Genomic DNA, 17852 nt, shown 5'->3' on the forward strand with positions numbered 1-17852 from the left:
TGCAGTTTTCCCAGTAGTGGTCCCTCTTATGCAGGCACCCAGTAGTGATCCCCCCTATCTAGTGCCCCCTGTAGTGGTCCCCCCAGTGCAGTGCCCCTAGCAGTAAGCCCCTTATATAGTGCCCCCAGCAGTAGTACCCCCCCTCCCATGCAATGCCCCCAGTAGTGGTCCCCCTGATGCAGGCCCCCATTAGTGACCCCCCCCCTATCCAGTGGTCCCTGTAGTGGTCCTTCCTGTTATTGCCCCCAGTAGTGGTCCCCCCAGTACAGTGCCCCTAGTAGTAGGCCCCTTTTATAATGCCCCCAGTAGTAGTTCCCCCTCCCCTCCCATGCAGTGCCCCCAGTAGTGGTCCCCCTGATGCAGGCCCCCAGTAGTGACCCCCCCTATCCAGTGGTCCCTGTAGTGGTCCTTCCTATTATTGCCCCCAGTTGTGGTCCCCCCAGTACAGTGCCCCTAGTAGTAGGCCCCTTTTATAACGCCCCCAGTAGTAGCCCCCCCCAAGTAGTGGTCCCCAGTTGAGGTTCCCCCTCCCGATTAAGTGCCCCCAGTAATAGCCCCCCCCCAGTAGAGGTCCTCCCAATAATGGTGCCCCCAGTAATAGCCCCCCCAGTAGAGGTCCTCCCAATAATGGTACCCCCAGTAGTAGCCGCCCCCCCTCGTTGTGCCCCCACCACCAGTAGAGGTCCTCCCAGTAGTAGCCACCCCCCTCCCCCGTTGTGCCCCCAGTAGTGCAGATAGGTTTAAAAAAAATATATATAAAAATATACTTACCTGAATTCACGCTGCTGCTGCTCCGGTCCGCGACACCGCTCCCGCCGCCGCCCACCAGTCCTCCCGGGCTGGCGCGCTCAGCATTATGGGAGAGACGTCATGATGTCATGACGTCTGTCCCATTACCCACTGCAGGAGACGGACGGAAGCCCCCTCTTGCAGTGGGTGCTGCAGCAGTCAATGTGAGTCTAGCTTACTCTCATTGGCTGCTGTTTAACACACGCATCGCTGCCAGCGCTTTCGGCGATGCGTGTGTTATGCACAGCCTGAGCCCGCCTCCTGGCGCTATTGGGCAAGCGCTCAGGGGGAGGGAACGGGCTCAGGTATGCAGCACAGGACCGGCACTGGAAGCCTAGCGCTGTGTAAATGTGCAGCGCTAACCGCACTCACTGCGGTCGGCACTACACTAGTGGCTAACTAGGGCGGGCCGGACCGTGGCCGGCGCCCCCCCCCCGCGCCGCCGGTCCCACGGCGCCCCCCCCCCCTAGTTACGCCACTGAGGTTCTGCACATTTACAGTACAAGATATGGTTCTGCACATTATTTACAGTATCAGATATGGTTCTGCACATTTACAGTATCAGATATGGTTCTGCACATTACATCTAGCAGCAGATATGGCTGAGCACAATACTTATAGTATCTGCTATGTCTCTGTACGTTACTTCTAGCACTAGATATGGTTTTGGAAATGACTTTTGCCACCAGATACGGCTTTTTTAAATTGCGTCTGTAATCAGACATGGCTCTGCCGTTGCTTCTGTCACCAGACGCTGCTCTGCACAATACTTTGGTCACCAGATAGGGCACTGCACACTGGTTCCGTCACCACATACAGCTCTGCATGTTATGTATTGCATTAAATACTGTATGGATTTGCAGAGTTAATCTCTGTCTGTACAAGGCTGAAGTAGAGGTTGTATTTTGACCGAAATTCATTACTATCGATATTTATTGGTGCTGTGTGGCAATTCTGATTTAGTGCTAAGGAACGATTCCAGTATGTCTTCTTTACATGGTCCTTTCAACAACCAGCAGCAAATAGCATCTTATTCAATTAAAAGTTAAACAGAGAATCATTATTTTTTTTTCTAATGCATCAGAAATCTAAACTGGACTAAACACAATCTCAGCTTACAGACATGCATATTACAGGCTGTAATACACTGGAAAACCACCAATTTGTGAACAGTAAAAAAATAAAAATCAACAGCTCAAGCAGCTGGCTATTACTACCTGGGATATCGGCTAGAAATTCCTCATGCACAATTACCTAATCACTTCTGAAAAGTAAATCAGTACGACTTTCAGGACAGGCTGTCTAATTGAGTAGAAGATAAATTGATTAAGTATTCAAAGGTACACTTGTTGGCCCGTGTCCATACCGAACGAAGAGTAAATATTTTGCTAGACCTCCTCGGGAGAACATGCCAATATGTTATTGCCTGAGCACTGTACATGGCAAACTTCAGTCATACAAAACTACAAAAAAAAACAAAAAATAATGAGTGCGTATTTCCACTCATTCGCTTCTAAATCTGCTTACATTTTACCTAAATATTGAACAAACCGCATCAGTGGAAAGAATAGTTGATTGAGTTTTTGCTGAAGATGATATATTTTTTGTATATTTTCATACACATTTGGAATCTTCCGTTTATGCATCTACGGTTGTTACACAAATCATTCTGATAAAACAGTGGCAAATTGTTTTGTTTGAAAACAACAGTGACCATTTGCAAAATGCACATCACAAAATGCTTTAGATCTGCATGATTATTTACTATCTTGATCCTTTATTTATATGGTGCCACAAGGTACAGGGATTAAACATCCCAATTAGGCATTGTAGTATAACCATGAACACAACGAGAAAACCGAAGGCAGGGTGAAGGATAGGGTAGAGTAACTCACTACGGCGAGTAAGCACTAGCAATGATTTGTCACGTAAGGAAGAGGAGAAGGAAGTAAATTGTTGCACGTAAAATTTCTGGTATTAAGGGGCCAAATATAGGAAAAACATTCCCCACATCATGACACCATCACGACCAGTGTGAACCATTGACACAAGACTGGATGGATCCACAGATTTATGTTGTTTACGCCATAACATCTGCATTTTGCAGCAGAAATTGCGATTTCTCGAACCAGGCAACTATGTCCAGAATTCAGTTGCCCAATTATGGTGAGCGCGCCCACCATGATCCCAGGTTCCTTTTGTTAGCTGACATGAATGGAACTCTGTGTGGTCTTCTGCTACTGTTCCAAGGGTTAACGCACTGTATGATCGGGGATGCACTTCTGCATACGCTGCTGTAACGCATGGTTATCTGGGTTACTGTCACATTCCTTTCAGTCTGGCCATTCTCCTCTGACCTCTCTCATTACCTATTTGCTTTTTACCCACAGAACTGACACTCACTGGATGTTCTTGTTCTGCGCACCATTCTGTGTAAACTTTGGAGACTTGTGCATTTAAATCTCAGGAGATTAGCAGTTTCTGACATACTCAAACCACCCAACCTGGCACCAACAATCATCCCACTCCCGAAGTCGGGTTGGGTTTGTTTTGTCGACAATCATCATGTAGACATTCATAAAGGTGATATGGTCGTAATGTCAGCATTCAACATGTCAACACTGAATAAATGTTGACGTAATTAGAACGTCAACAAAAAAGTCCCAATGGTGCAGCGGCTTTCTTTACCTGCTCCAGCGGTGCATTGTGGTCAAGTAGTCAGCTGACACGGCGTCATCTACGGCGAGTTTGCTACCCATACCCCTCCTCCCTCCTGTAGCCTAACCCTATCCCTCTCCTCCTGCAGCCTAACCATAAACGTCTCCTCCCGCAGGCTAACCCTAATGTCGACACTGTGCAGAAAGTCAACATTTCAGATATCAACATTCTGCAGATGTCGACATATTTGACACTGACTGTCGACACGGTGACTGCATCCCCCAACTCACTTAGAACACACGTCTTTCCTATTCTGGTGTTTGGTATAAACAACAACTGAACCTATTGACCATATCTACATGCTTTCAGTTGTTGCCACATGATTGGCTGATTAGCTATTTGCATGAATGTAATGCACAGATATACTTAAAGTGGCAACTGAGCATATATTAGAAACACACATATACATATAGAGACCAGCACAAAATACTCCCCTGACTGACTTAAAGTGGATTAATTTCCACAGGGATTACATATATCTCTGTACGAAATACTGAGAGATGTCAGCCGTTAGGAATAACAATTTTTTAATGGTTATCTGCCTTTCCCGTCCACCTGATAAATATATGAAAGAAGATTCTTCCTATCCGAAACAATCTCGCCGGAGATCTTGATTGTTACGCGACTGCCCTCTGGGAAGAAAAAAAAAAAAAAACCTGTCCCGGTTCCCTAACAACTGTTGACTTCTCCATCATGGTTACAGCTCAAAGTAGAAAGGAGGTCAGACAAGGAGACGACAATCGTTAAATAAGTCGCTGTCCGGCTACTGTTTAACTCGTCAACATTCTGCGCACACTCCCGTTCCCACTATGACTCTCTCAATAATATTCAGATTGCACCAATTCATCTAATTCCCCAGAAATTGAAATCAAATTGACATGAAATAATGATGGATAATGACCACTTCTGGACAATGAGATGACAGCAGAATATATACTTTTTTTTTTCTCTACTTCCTCAACCAGAGAACACAAGACTGATTGTCTCTTTAGAAAAGATAGGGAGAGCAAGATTAATAGTAAAAATGGTCCAGGGCATCAATCTTCTTTACTGGTGTCAGAACGCACGCAGAGACCTGAAGCTGCTGCTCTAGAAGGCTTTAGATAAGTTAGTAAACAAGTGATAATTTATCAATATGTTGTGCCCCAGCAACAACCTGTGTGCATCATTAAGAGAAATACATTGTTCTAAAGGCACAGATAGCTGCAATCAGCGCAAGATTTGCCAACGTGAAGAACTAAAATCTAAATGTTCTGGTACAGGAAGTTCGAAATGTCTTCATATTACGGGCAGCAGAATAAGAAGCACGGATGCTGGCTGTTCTTATTTCCCTTAATCATTATCATGGGGTTCTGCCTGTCCCTATTTAAAAAGGTACCAGCGCGCTTGTGTCTAGTGCAATGTTTATGTTATGCCCAATGACTAACATATTTCATTTTATAGGCTCACAGCGTATAACAGGTGGAAAGCTAACACTCATGTTGGGGGCTCGAGGGTACGGCTGGGTCCTCATGCACCTTATCCATTTTGCACCATGCAGCTGTGTCCTCATGCCCTGTGAGCCAAACAGCCCCCCTCGGCAACCCAGGTGCCAGGCGACTCGGCAACGCTGAGCATCTTTATTGTTTAGATGTGCTTCTTATGCTCATCAATAAAACAAATGCAAGCGACAAAACTACTCTGCTACATTGCACTGATCAATTAGATGTGAGACATTTGTACATCATCATGTGCGGATGAGTCTGGGTCTGCGCGAGAAGTGCTGCGATGCAGCCAGTGGCGGGCTGGGCCGGGTGCCATGTGCCCCCCGGGCCGCAGCGTCTTGCGGGCCGCAGGCAGTCTGTGTCACTGTGACACAGACTGCACCGCATGTGTGGCGCTGACCGGACGGAGTTTGGTCAGCGATACACAAGTGACAAACACACAGCCGCCGGCTCCGGCAGCTGTGTGTTTGTTGTAAGCAGCAGCCAATGAGAGTCTGTCAGACTCTCATTAGCTGCTGCTGCGCCCACTGCAGGAGCCGCTCCATCTTCCGGCTCCCGCAGTGGGCAATGGGAGAGGCGTCATGACGTCATATGACGTCTCTCCCATAATGTAGAGCAGCCCGGCCCTGGAAGGACAGAGGAGCGGATGGCGACGGCGGGAGCGGGGATTCAGGTAAGTGTTTTTTGTTTGTTTTTTACTACGTGTGTCTACTGGGGGGGGGGGAGGCTGGCACTACAAGGGGGAGACCACTTCTGGGTGCACCACAAGGGGGGAACCACTACTGGAGGCACTGCAAGGGGGGTACTACTACTAATGGGGGCAATACAAGGGGGGGACTACTACTACTGGGGGCAATAGAAGGGGGGGGACTACTGGTGGCACTACAAAGGGGGAACCACTACTGGACTGGGGGCACTACAAGAGGGAGGGACTACTACTGGGGGCACTACAAGAGGGAGACCACTACTGGGGGCACTACAAGAGGGGACCACTACTGGGGATTATAACTGGGGGCACTTCAAGGGGGGACTACAACTGGAGGGACTACTACTGGGGGCACTACAAGGTGGGGGACTACTATTACAAGGGGGGACTACTACTACTAGGGGCACTACAAGGGGAGGGGACAACTACTAGGGGCACTGCATAGGAGGGAGGGAACTACTACTAGGGGCACTACATAGGGGGGAGGGGACTACCACTGGGGGCACTGCATCGAGGGACCACTGCTGGGGGCTCTATAAAAAGGGCAATACTGGGGGTACTGCATAGGGGGGAGACTACAACTGGGGCCACTATTTAAGGGGCACTGCATAAGGGTTACCACTATTGGGGGCACTGCATGGGATGTGAACTGCTACTTAGGGCACTATATAAGGAGCACTGCATAGGGGGTACCACTAATGGGGGCACTATATAAAGGGTTACTACTGGGGGCACAAGGGGCACTGCACAGGGGGGACAACTACTGGGGGCATTGTATAAGGGGGAACTGCATAGGGGGATCACTACTGGAGGCCTGCATAAGGGGATCCCCTCCTGGGGCACAGGGGGGCACTGCATATGGGCACCACAACGGGGCTGTTCCTAATCTTTATTTTTACTTTACATTAATCCCATATGGACCCGCCTCCTCCCTGGAACACTTGAGGCGGGGCGGCGCTGTAGCACGCACGTTCTTCGGGCACCCTGGCTACAGGCTACCCCTCTGCCAGGGCCGCCGGCATGTATTTGCCCCCCAGGCTAAAAGTTGCCAGCCAGCCCCTGGATGCAGCGACAGCGGCTTTTTCTCACGCCAAGTTCTGTTGTGCTTCACCTGCAACTTTGTACGTGTTTAAAACTTCCTGTGCGGTTAAAGTTGTAGCCCAGCGTCTGTAGTACACGGTGAGTGGTGTTTTGCTGCATCTGCGATGCGAACAAGATGCAAAATGTAACGAATAAGACGGTACCCTACAAATCTCGGGAGCGGCTCAGTCTTGCCGTGCTTCTCACATCGTATGACTTATATATGCTAGGTGTATGAGGACACATCTGTATGGCGCGAGACACTTGCCGTGATTTAGATGTTCCGCCATGGGGAGTGATTTAGCCATTATTTTCAGAATTTTGCATCTTATTCGCATTGTACCGGCATACAAATTCACTTATAGTTTCCTAGGAACTTGGGGCCGTATTCAATTTGGAGCGAAAAGCCGTTTTCGCCCTTTTTTTGGAGATAATTTCGCCTGAAAATTTATCTCCGTATTCAATTCCAGTCCGTTTTTGCCTAAGCGAAAAGTCAAGGCACTGAAATAGGCGATGCTTTTTCTCCACAGAATAGCAGGAGAAAAAAAGTGCAAAATCTATACTTTGGGGTGCAGATGTTGGCAAACCACCCAGAATCCTTGGTACACCCCTCACCCCCCCCCCCCAAAGAACAATTCACCCGAAAATGGAAAAAAGAATTCCCAGAACACCCCAAAAAATGCCTTAGAAATTTGGGGCGAAAATGTAAAAAGTGGGGGGGACTTCAAAAACTGGCAAATATGATTCTGGGGGGTGCTCTAAGAAGGGGCCACGTCTTTTTGGGATTGCAGGTGCTTATATGACGGAGGAATTTCACTTTTTCTAAAACTTCACGTTAGAGACATAAAAATATGCTAGTACCCATTTTTTTTTAAGCACCCCAAATTTGATGAGTCTACTTATTTGCTCCAAAAACCACTGCTTTATGCATTCTTCATCACTTTTACCTAGACGCTAATAGCAAGCAATTACCACCACTTAAGTACCCTAACTAGTTCAATTAGGGCTAATGCTAAACTACCATAATAATTTCCGAAGACAGCCCAACTTTTTCTGGGGTACAGAGTGATTCCCCCAAATCATCCTGCACTTTTTGCCTGGTTCACATTCGTCGGGTCCTGTTTTCGCCTGTTTGGGAATTGAATACGGAGTAATTCCGGAGCACGCACAAAAAGTTTTCGCCTCCAAAACAGGTGAAGGCGGCGAATAGTCGGGTAGGCGGAACTTTTTAGCCGAGGCAAAACTAATTGAATACGGGCCTAAGAATTTGTATTTTTGTCGCAAAATAATTGGTATAAAGTCACAGATTAAGCATAACGAAGGGTGGCACCAACCACTCGTATCGGTCCTCCGTCTTTTGGCTTTTTACCCAGTTTAGCGACTTCAAGTTGTACCCCTGCATTGAACTTTTGTCGCATTAGTGATGCTAATAACACTCAATTTGTGAAAAAGTCTCTGGTGGGATGCTTGTCGCGGCTATGTCACAATGTCCGTGGCTCGCCAAACGTGGTTCATTGTGCAGGCTCCAGCTGCTAAACTAATATTAGTGTTAGTGTAGTCTGACGGTGGGCGCAAAGTAAAAATCTAGATCGGTCATCTCATGGCCGCAAATTGGAGAGGGGCTGAGAAGATATTGGACAAGGGGCAAACATTTGTGTGTTTTGATGAACATTAGCCAATTACTCAGATAGTTTTCAGCCCTAATGCGCTCGGACTGCCGTCACTATAGATTTTCAATCTCCCCTAAGAGGTGTGCATATGATTTATTCTAAAAGAACAATAACCAATAAGAATACTTGTTTAGTGTTAGGACAACGCATGATGAATAAAACATGCTCCACCCTTAAAGCAAAATGGTCCTACTTCTGTATCTTTACTGCTGTACAAAAACTTTAAAATGTTTTATTTTGTTGCCGGTGGGGTTCACCTACTCTGCATAATTTCTACAGCGGTAACATTTTAAGCAGCGATTACAAATCGGAGAACATTTGCTCATTCACATCAATCCCTGCACCAGTGGAGCTTACAATCTAATTCTCTACCACAAACACACAAAAGGCACGTCCTCACAAACCAGTGTTGTGATAAATCTACCAGTACGATTTGGAATTGTGCATCAATAGAGAACATACGCTTTCCACGCAAATAGCAACATGGTCAAATCCAAGGCTCCGGTAGTTGAGGCAGCAATACTAAACACCATGGCGTATGTATTAATCTCTCATTGTTAAACTTATGGACAGTAAATATAACTGAAGTGGTTGAAATTTAGTATTAAAAAAAATGTGTATGTGTCATACTTGCCTACGCTCCTGGAACTTCCAGAAGGCGCCTGAATCTTGGGTGGCACTCCTGGATGCCTGGAAGAGTGCGCAAGTCTCCTGGAGCCTCCAACCCAATGCCCGCAGCGGCCCACTTCCCAAATGAGTCACATTGTTGCGTTTCCGTTTCAAAAAGCTGGTATAGCAGCATTAGGTGGCGTGGCCATAATTATGCGATCGTGCCATCACGGTTACCCGTGTCGGCCACTTTGCCGCACCACGTCCCCTGCAGGGCCGACCTGGCTGGCCCCTCCTGGAGTGGGCTGACAGTAAGTTTGCAAGTATGATTTGTTTCTCAATTGGTGACATTTGTGATTTATGTAAAATCTACAAATTATTATGTGTTATAAAGTGCACATTAAAACACCAAAAAGAAACTGCTGGGGCTGACAGTCATGTAGACAGTGGCAAGACGTTTCACTTTCTTAGCTGATAATTAATTTCACATGTAAATGATCTTAAAAATAAATGTATGCATTAAGACATACATCTGGGGAGCAGCAGACAGATATTAATAGGATTAATTAGCTCTCGGCCAGTCAAGGCAAAGAAATAAAAATTCTGAACTTAAATTTTCTGATTTTTCTGCTAATAATATTCAGATTTTTGTTTTGTATCCTAATTTGCAGTTCCTTAAGGTTTAGAACAGTATTAATCACATATATCGGTCGCACATCCAACCTTGTTACAATAGACAGAAAGTCCCAAATCTAAAAATACTAAATTTGCATATAATGCAGACGCAGCCTTAATAATTCAATCTGTTACTTATTCTATTGTAAAGACAATTAAAGTAGTAAAGTAATATGACATCAGGATTCAGAGTTAGCATAAGACAGAAAGTATTCTGATTGGCTCCTTTTGCAGCCAGAGTCAAAGGAAGATTAAGTTTTCACCATTGCGGTTCGAAAAGATCGGTGAACAGATTTGGCCGAATCTGAAATACGCCCAAATTTCAGAGATTCACGGTGGACTAGTTCACAGAATGAAAATCTCCAAATGGAGAATTAGGCCGATCACAATTTACGGAAAAAGCCAACTAGCAAGTCACATGTCTACAGCCTTCCAAACGCTTATAGCCCAAGGACATTTATTCTTCCTGGATTTCAACAAGGAAAAAGTCGGGGGAAGCTCTTTGCTACTGTGACTTTTATCAACTGTGCACCAACTCTTGTGTGCTCTGCATTTACTACATCCAAGGCTCTTTTTCAGGCAAAATAGGCAGGAAAGCTGTTCCTGAAGCTCTTTTGTTGAAAAATGACGTAATTAGGAACGGCATTCCGGAACTGCCTTCGAGCACGGATGTATAGGTTTGCAGCAGTTTGGATTGGCGCCGGTGAAATTGGCTTGCGGCCTGCGCCACATTCAAACTACAGCCGCTGTATCTATGACTGGCTGGTTGCTGGTCTGTGATCTGCAGCCAGCTCAGTGTTCCCAGCGAACCAAGGGTCTTAGGAGGCAGCAGAAGCATTTCTCCTCTTGCCTTGCCCCTCATCCCTCACTTCTTCATCTCCTACCATCCTCCTCCTCTTCTGCTGAAGGCAATGGAGTCCTGCTGACCAACTATCAGAAGCGATGTGGAGAAACCGGAGCATGGCAGGTAAGCACAATCTTCTGATTTAAATATTTTTTTCCCTCCAACACTGCTATTGCTGGCGAAAACCCTGACGGCTATAACCTTTGCTTTCCCCATATGAACTACACAAGTGTTATGGTGATACTTGTATCGCCATTAATACCTATTTTATGTGGATCTGGCTTTTTCAATGTATTTTATGCGGATCTGGCTTTTTCAATGTATTTTATGCGGATCTGGCATGTTCAATGTATTTTATGAGGATCTGGCATTTTCAAGGTATTTTATGTGGATCTGGCTTTTCTTATATAGAATCGATGTGGCTTTCCCTATAGATATTTAGTATGGATTCTGGTTTTCTGTGGGGGGGGTGTGTATTTACAGCTGTTTCCTCTCCTATATTAATATATTTGTATAGTATTATATATTATATGATAGATTGACGCGTTATAACACCTACCCCACAGCCCAAACTTTGACAATTTAAAAAAAAAATTGGTTTACGCAGCAATTTATGCCCCACCCTCACTGTAGTTCCACCCACATTACATACAGACCCCCCCCCCCCTTTCCATGAGTTCCTAAACCTACTTTTCAAGAAAAATAGCACTGACTACATCTATAATAATATAAGAAGTGTTGAGTGTTGTGTCGGTTTTTTTGTTCCAAGTTGGCACAAAAACTACTGAACCGATTTTCATGAAAACTATCAGTTTGTAGCAGAAACTCCTAATAATAATATGCACTGTGTTTCATCTAGATCTGTCATGTTAAAGCAGAACAATAACAAACAAAATGTATTGACATCGTCAATGCAAGAGGTAGGTGTGTCACATTGCGCGTGGTCGGTAAGGGGTGGTGAGGTTCTTTGGGTCCGCATTCACTTGAATAGGATAGGCTACATAGCAGTCTGTGCACAGGACACACAGTGACATTGGTGTGAGTGGTGGGTGAATAGGAGAGGTTACATAGCAGTCTGTGCACAGGGCACACAGTGACATTGGTGTGAGTGGTGGGTGAATAGAATAGGTTACATAGCAGTCTGTGCACAGGGCACACAGTGACATTGGTGTGAGTGGTGGGTGAATAGGATAGGCTACAAAGCAGTCTGTGCACAGGGCACACAGTGACATTGCTATGTAGCCTATCCTATTCACCCACCACTCACACCAATGTCACTGTGTGCCCTGTGCACAGACTGCTATGTAGCCTATCCTATTCACCCATCACTCACACCAATGTCACTGTGTGCCCTGTGCACAGACTGCTACGTAACCTCTCCTATTCACCCACCAGTCTGTGCACAGGGCACATCGTGACATTGGTGTGAGTGGTGGGTGAATAGGATAGGTTACATAGCAGTCTGTGCACAGGGCACACAGTGACATTGGTGTGAGTGGTGGGTGAATAGGATAGGCTACAAAGCAGTCTGTGCACAGGGCACACAGTGACATTGGTGTGAGTGGTGGGTGAATAGGATAGGCTACATAGCAGTCTGTGCACAGGGCACACAGTGACATTGGTGTGAGTGGTGGGTGAATAGGATAGGCTACATAGCAGTCTGTGCACAGGGTACACAGTGACATTGCTATGTAGCCTATCCTATTCACCCACCACTCACACCAATGTCACTGTGTGCCCTGTGCACAGACTGCTATGTAGCCTATCCTATTCACCCATCACTCACACCAATGTCACTGTGTGCCCTGTGCACAGACTGCTACGTAACCTCTCCTATTCACCCACCAGTCTGTGCACAGGGCACACAGTGACATTGGTGTGAGTGGTGGGTGAATAGGATAGGCTACAAAGCAGTCTGTGCACAGGGCACACAGTGACATTGGTGTGAGTGGTGGGTGAATAGGATAGGCTACATAGCAGTCTGTGCACAGGGCACACAGTGAAATTGGTGTGAGTGGTGGGTGAATAGGATAGGCTACATAGCAGTCTGTGCACAGGGCACACTGACATTGGTGTGAGTGGTGGGTGAATAGGATAGGCTACATAGCAGTCTGTGCACAGGGCACACAGTGACATTGCTATGTAGCCTATCCTATTCACCCATCACTCACACCAATGTCACTGTGTGCCCTGTGCACAGACTGCTACGTAACCTCTCCTATTCACCCACCAGTCTGTGCACAGGGCACATAGTGACATTGGTGTGAGTGGTGGGTGAATAGGATAGGTTACATAGCAGTCTGTGCACAGGGCACACAGTGACATTGGTGTGAGTGGTGGGTGAATAGGATAGGCTACAAAGCAGTCTGTGCACAGGGCACACAGTGACATTGGTGTGAGTGGTGGGTGAATAGGATAGGCTACATAGCAGTCTGTGCACAGGGCACACAGTGACATTGGTATGAGTGGTGGGTGAATAGGATAGGTTACATAGCAGTCTGTGCACAGGGCACACAGTGACATTGGTGTGAGTGGTGGGTGAATAGGATAGGCTACATAGCAGTCTGTGCACAAGGCACACAGTGACATTGGTGTGAGTGGTGGGTGAAGGTGCTGCTGCCACCAGTCTGTATAGCGCTGCTGGTCACGTGGGCCACTCCTGCCACAGGGTCTTTATGCAAAGCAATACAACTAGAACGCCTCAAGTAAAAAGAAATGTTGGCAGAAGCGATTTCATCGTGGGCGAAGCTGCGGGCAATCGCGAGTAGCTATATATAAACAGCAACGTACCACTGCCTGCCTGATCTATCTCTACCCTGTTCCTTCCACATTATTCATTTATCAGCAGAACCCTGTTGAGATCTGTTGATTTGAACAGTAAGGTGGTCATTTATTATGCAAAACTGCAGAGGCGTGGTGGAAAAACTCTGTGGTGACGCACCAGATTTGCACCGGAGAAGCTAGTTTTCTTCTATAGTGCAAAGGTTTGAGGGGAAAAATAGCAGCGTTTACACTGGTCATTGTGGGCAGAGCTATGGGTGTGCACAGTTTTGTCGACTTGTACAAAAAGAGTTTCCATTTTGCAGCGTTGGACAATGTTGTTATTTGTGGCATTTTAAAGCAGGGATTGGGGTCACTAAATGCACTATTAAGCCCTCTGCATCTGGGAGGCTGGTCTACACTCCATGACATTTGGGAGAGTAGGCGAATATGATTAAAATTAAATAAAGGCTTGCCCACAGCCATTTCTACAAACGGTATTCAATCTGGAAACTGGCTGACGTAAGTCCGACAGCCGGCTTCCAGATTGCTTTATCCCGGCGAGGGTTAAATGACAGGCGTCTAAATCTAGACGCCTGTCATTTTTCCAACGCCGGGAGACTGGCGCTCGGCATCCCGATCGAAGGGATGCCGGGTGCCGCGAGCGGACAGCCACGAGGGGTGGGGGGGGGGGTTAGGTTTAGGGTACCCGGGGGAGACTTAGGGTTAGGCACCCTCCCGGGAGGGTTAGGCTAGGGGAAGGGGGTTTAGGGTTAAGCACCCCCTTCCGGGAGGTTAGGGTTAGGCACCCCCCCCGGGGGACTTAGGTTTAGGCAGTGGGGAAGTGGGGGGTTAGGTTTAGGCACAGGGGGGGAAGGTTAGGGTTAGGCACCCCTAAGGAGGGATGGGGGGTTAGGTTAGTTTGTACTTACCTAGGGACGATCAGGATTTCCAGAGCTGTCGGGCTGCCGCTGCCGGGATCTCTGCATCTGTCGGACTGACGCTGCCGGGGATTTAACTGCCGGCCATGCGTCAGCCGGTATTTCATACCGATTCCCTACAAACATTCACTGAAAACTAGCAAGATGGATCTCCTATTCAGATAGACATGAAAAGGAAAGCGAACTCAAGAAATTGGGCTGGAATGGAGGATTTTGCATCACACTTAAAACTAATACGTTTTCTGTAGTTCTCTACACCTGGGGTGCCCAGTATTTGATGTTCCTGTGTATTCTGACTATAGGCGCTGGAGATTGCAAACAAAGACTGGTTACTTTCCCAGAATCCATACTTGTTATAGAAGGATATCTTTACAAAACAGCTTACCTTTAGAACAAAGGAATCTCTGGCTTTGATAAACAGAATGAACCCTATGCTGCGGGTGTCCCTGGTTTCTAAGCCCTACAAAGTAATACTAACACCCTATTACTGGTCTTCATATCAGGCAGACTATCTATTCAGGAGTTCTCTTCTAATGTTCTGTCATTATCCATCATTATTTCATAGCACAGATAATCCGTACTGGTGCCACCATGGTGATGATCCACTTTCAGTGTTCCTCTTGCTGCAAAATCACTGTAGCTTAAAATTGAGTACTCGCGCCTTACATAAAACTCCAATGTGATACCTCAGTGTGGCATACTGTCAAAGGTTTACATTGTAGCAGTCTGAGCTGCAAACCAGCTAATGTAATAGCCTGATATAAGAAACCAGCCGCTTGAATGGGACAGTATTTGCCTAGGATACAGCTGCGATTTAAGCAGTACAAGAAAATGAGCATAGGCCGTAAGTCAGATATGGGTGACAGGCATTCCTTGGGCAACCAGAGGCCCGGTGAGCATTAGCTTCCTGCTCCTAAGCTCTATGACCATCCTCTGAACTGTACTCTACATAAGGCAGAAAATAAGACTGAATGTGATGGAATCATCCACTATCTTATTACGTTACTTCTCCTGCACGTTGAGCTAAAGTTGGGAGTTCTGAATGGCATGTGGAGGCATTTCTGGTATATGGAGGAGTCAGAACGCCTGTGAGGGAATACTGGAGTAAGTGTAGGTCTAAGGACATGCGGGAACATTGAATGGCAAACAAAATATTTTAGTGGCATTTTTTGGGGCATTTTATGGCAAGAGAAAGTGAAGGGAAATGGGATTACTCATAAAATCAGCACTTGCCCTCTCTCTAAATGAGGCCTTCAGGGACCAGTTCAATCAAGTGTTTGGAGGGATATTTCTGGTGCTACACATAGCTTATTTTTGTGCAAGTCTCATAAAGTTGATGCCAACTATTTTGAGTCTTATTTCGGAGTATTCGATCTTAAAAACGTCAAATCTGGATGACCAGACCTGCTTGTATGAAGGCTATCAACACATTGGAAGTGCTATCCATTGCACTACTGAAAATCCCAACGTCACATGTAATAATGAATCACACCTTTAAGGCTTGTTTCAGAACATTGTATTTAGAAGAAAACTAAAAACAGCATCCAATCACGGTGATCCAATGAAAGCAAATGTCTTCAATAAAAAAAATCTTGAGGATGATGGGTTCTTGCGTTTCACTGCAAGTCTACACCTCAATGCACAACCCATTACTAGACTAAGACCGATTTCATCTTTGGTCAAGGATAAGGGGTCCCGAAAGTGTGACCACCACCAAACAGGATCCTGGAGTGGGTAAGTATTGGAGTTATCATTTAATATCCAACACTAAACGCACAACGCAGATTTGTAAGAAGGATCTCTGTTATCCACTTAGAGAAAATCACTAATTTAAGAGATTAAGGGGTCTATTTACTAAGCAGTGTTAGGAGACAGAGTGAAAAGTGATAAGAAAGTGATAAGGTGCCAGCCAATCAGCTCCCAACTGTCATTTTTCAAACACAACCTGTGAGATGACAGTTGGGAGCTGATTGGCTGGCACCTTATCACTTTCTTATCACTTTTCACTCTGTCTCCTAACACTGCTTAGTAAAAAGACCCCTATTACTTAATGCAGACAATGAAAGATTTCAGGGAAGCTGGAGTCAGAAAAAAGTCCCCCTCCCCCCAAAAAAGAAGACTACATCTAGTCAAGGGACAATAGACAAACACCATTCTTTTATAACTTGTATCATTCCAGATAATGCGTGTAATTATTTTACTGCTGGAAAATACATAGCAATATAGTGAACCACATCCTAAGAGAATACACTTATAATACAAGCCAGATGTTGTAAAGCACAAACTGCAGCATGCCCTGCCAGACATGCATGGTCGGGCATGCTTGAATTTGTGGTCCCAACTCCACCAGCTGGAAAGACACAGGAAAATCCTGGCACTCCCCCATTAAAGAAGCCAATTTAACAATAATGTCTAAAAATAGCTTATTATCCGTACTCTATCTCCTTCTTTTAAATCAATAAACCAGAGGAAATCATCCAGCCTGTCAGGAGGGTCAGCATCCACAGTTTGATCTTGCTTGGATGATTCCGTTGCATCAAAGTGCTCAATTTAGCGTAAGGTTACTGAATTGTGAAGGGATTAAAGGGAACTTCTCCTCAGCCTGGTGATTTGCTTAATGAGAAGCGTGGTACTATGACTCCTGCTAGTTGTAGATGAGAGTTAAGAGAAATCCAGGGGTCACATTAGAAAACCACATATTAAACACGGCAAAAAAACTTTTCAGATACTTCACAGAACTTTTAAGTCCTTGAAATTGAAGCAGTGTCTTATGAATGAATGTAACAGTCTGCCGGTTGCGGGCAGCCATGAGATTTTAGACACTAGATTTAAAGAGGTGATAATTTAAAAGGCAAAACCATGCTACATGGCCGAAACCTCGTGGCTGTGTGGAAATCGCTTTTACCTATACCCCATAGTACACAAATCTTCATTCATGACCTATCGTAACATTAATGCAAAAATTAAGAAACCAACAAATGGCCAAGTAAGAAAAGAAGTCTTAAAAGTAGACCAAAGAATAGAGTATAGAAGCCCCCTTACATCAGCAATGGATTGTGGCAATTCCCCGATCCCCAGACGCCTGCATCAGGGATTCCCTCAACTTTCCGATCCCGATCACAAAATAATTGGTATAAGCAAATCAAGGATTTTTAACATGCAGAATTTCCTCAATTCACAGACGGATTGCCGGTCATCGATTCTCGGCGAATGGCCTTTTTGATTGCCGATCGGCGTCAGGGGACCTGGGAATTGTGGCACAGATGTATGGGCCCCTTAAGGCCCAATAGAGATCTTTATAAAGGCAATTTAAGCCCTATTATGTTTATATTAGATTTGATAGAACAGGGCATATTAGAAAGACTATGGAAAACCAATGAAAATACAGAGAAAGATATAGGGGGAAATGTATCAATCCTTGGAGAGAGCTATTGGAGAGAGGTGAAGTGGAGACAGATAAAATACTAACCAATCCGCTCCTAACTGTCATTTCACATGTAAATCTCCCCCCCCCCCCAAAGTAACAGCCAATCAGCATCTGTCATGTTACAGGCTGTGTTTGAAAGATGAAAGAAG

At 45.7% G+C, this 17852-nt stretch overlaps 1 protein-coding gene across 3 annotated transcripts in view; it reads right to left on the reverse strand.

The window, feature by feature from the left end:
• The window catches only part of RSU1 (Ras suppressor protein 1), a 163643-nt gene that overhangs the window by 63721 nt on the left and 82070 nt on the right, over positions 1-17852 (reverse strand). The window lies entirely within an intron of this gene.

This window comes from Taudactylus pleione, unplaced genomic scaffold, assembly GCF_031769625.1.
Source record: "Taudactylus pleione unplaced genomic scaffold, aTauple2 ptg000216l, whole genome shotgun sequence".
NCBI lineage: Eukaryota > Metazoa > Chordata > Amphibia > Anura > Myobatrachidae > Taudactylus > Taudactylus pleione.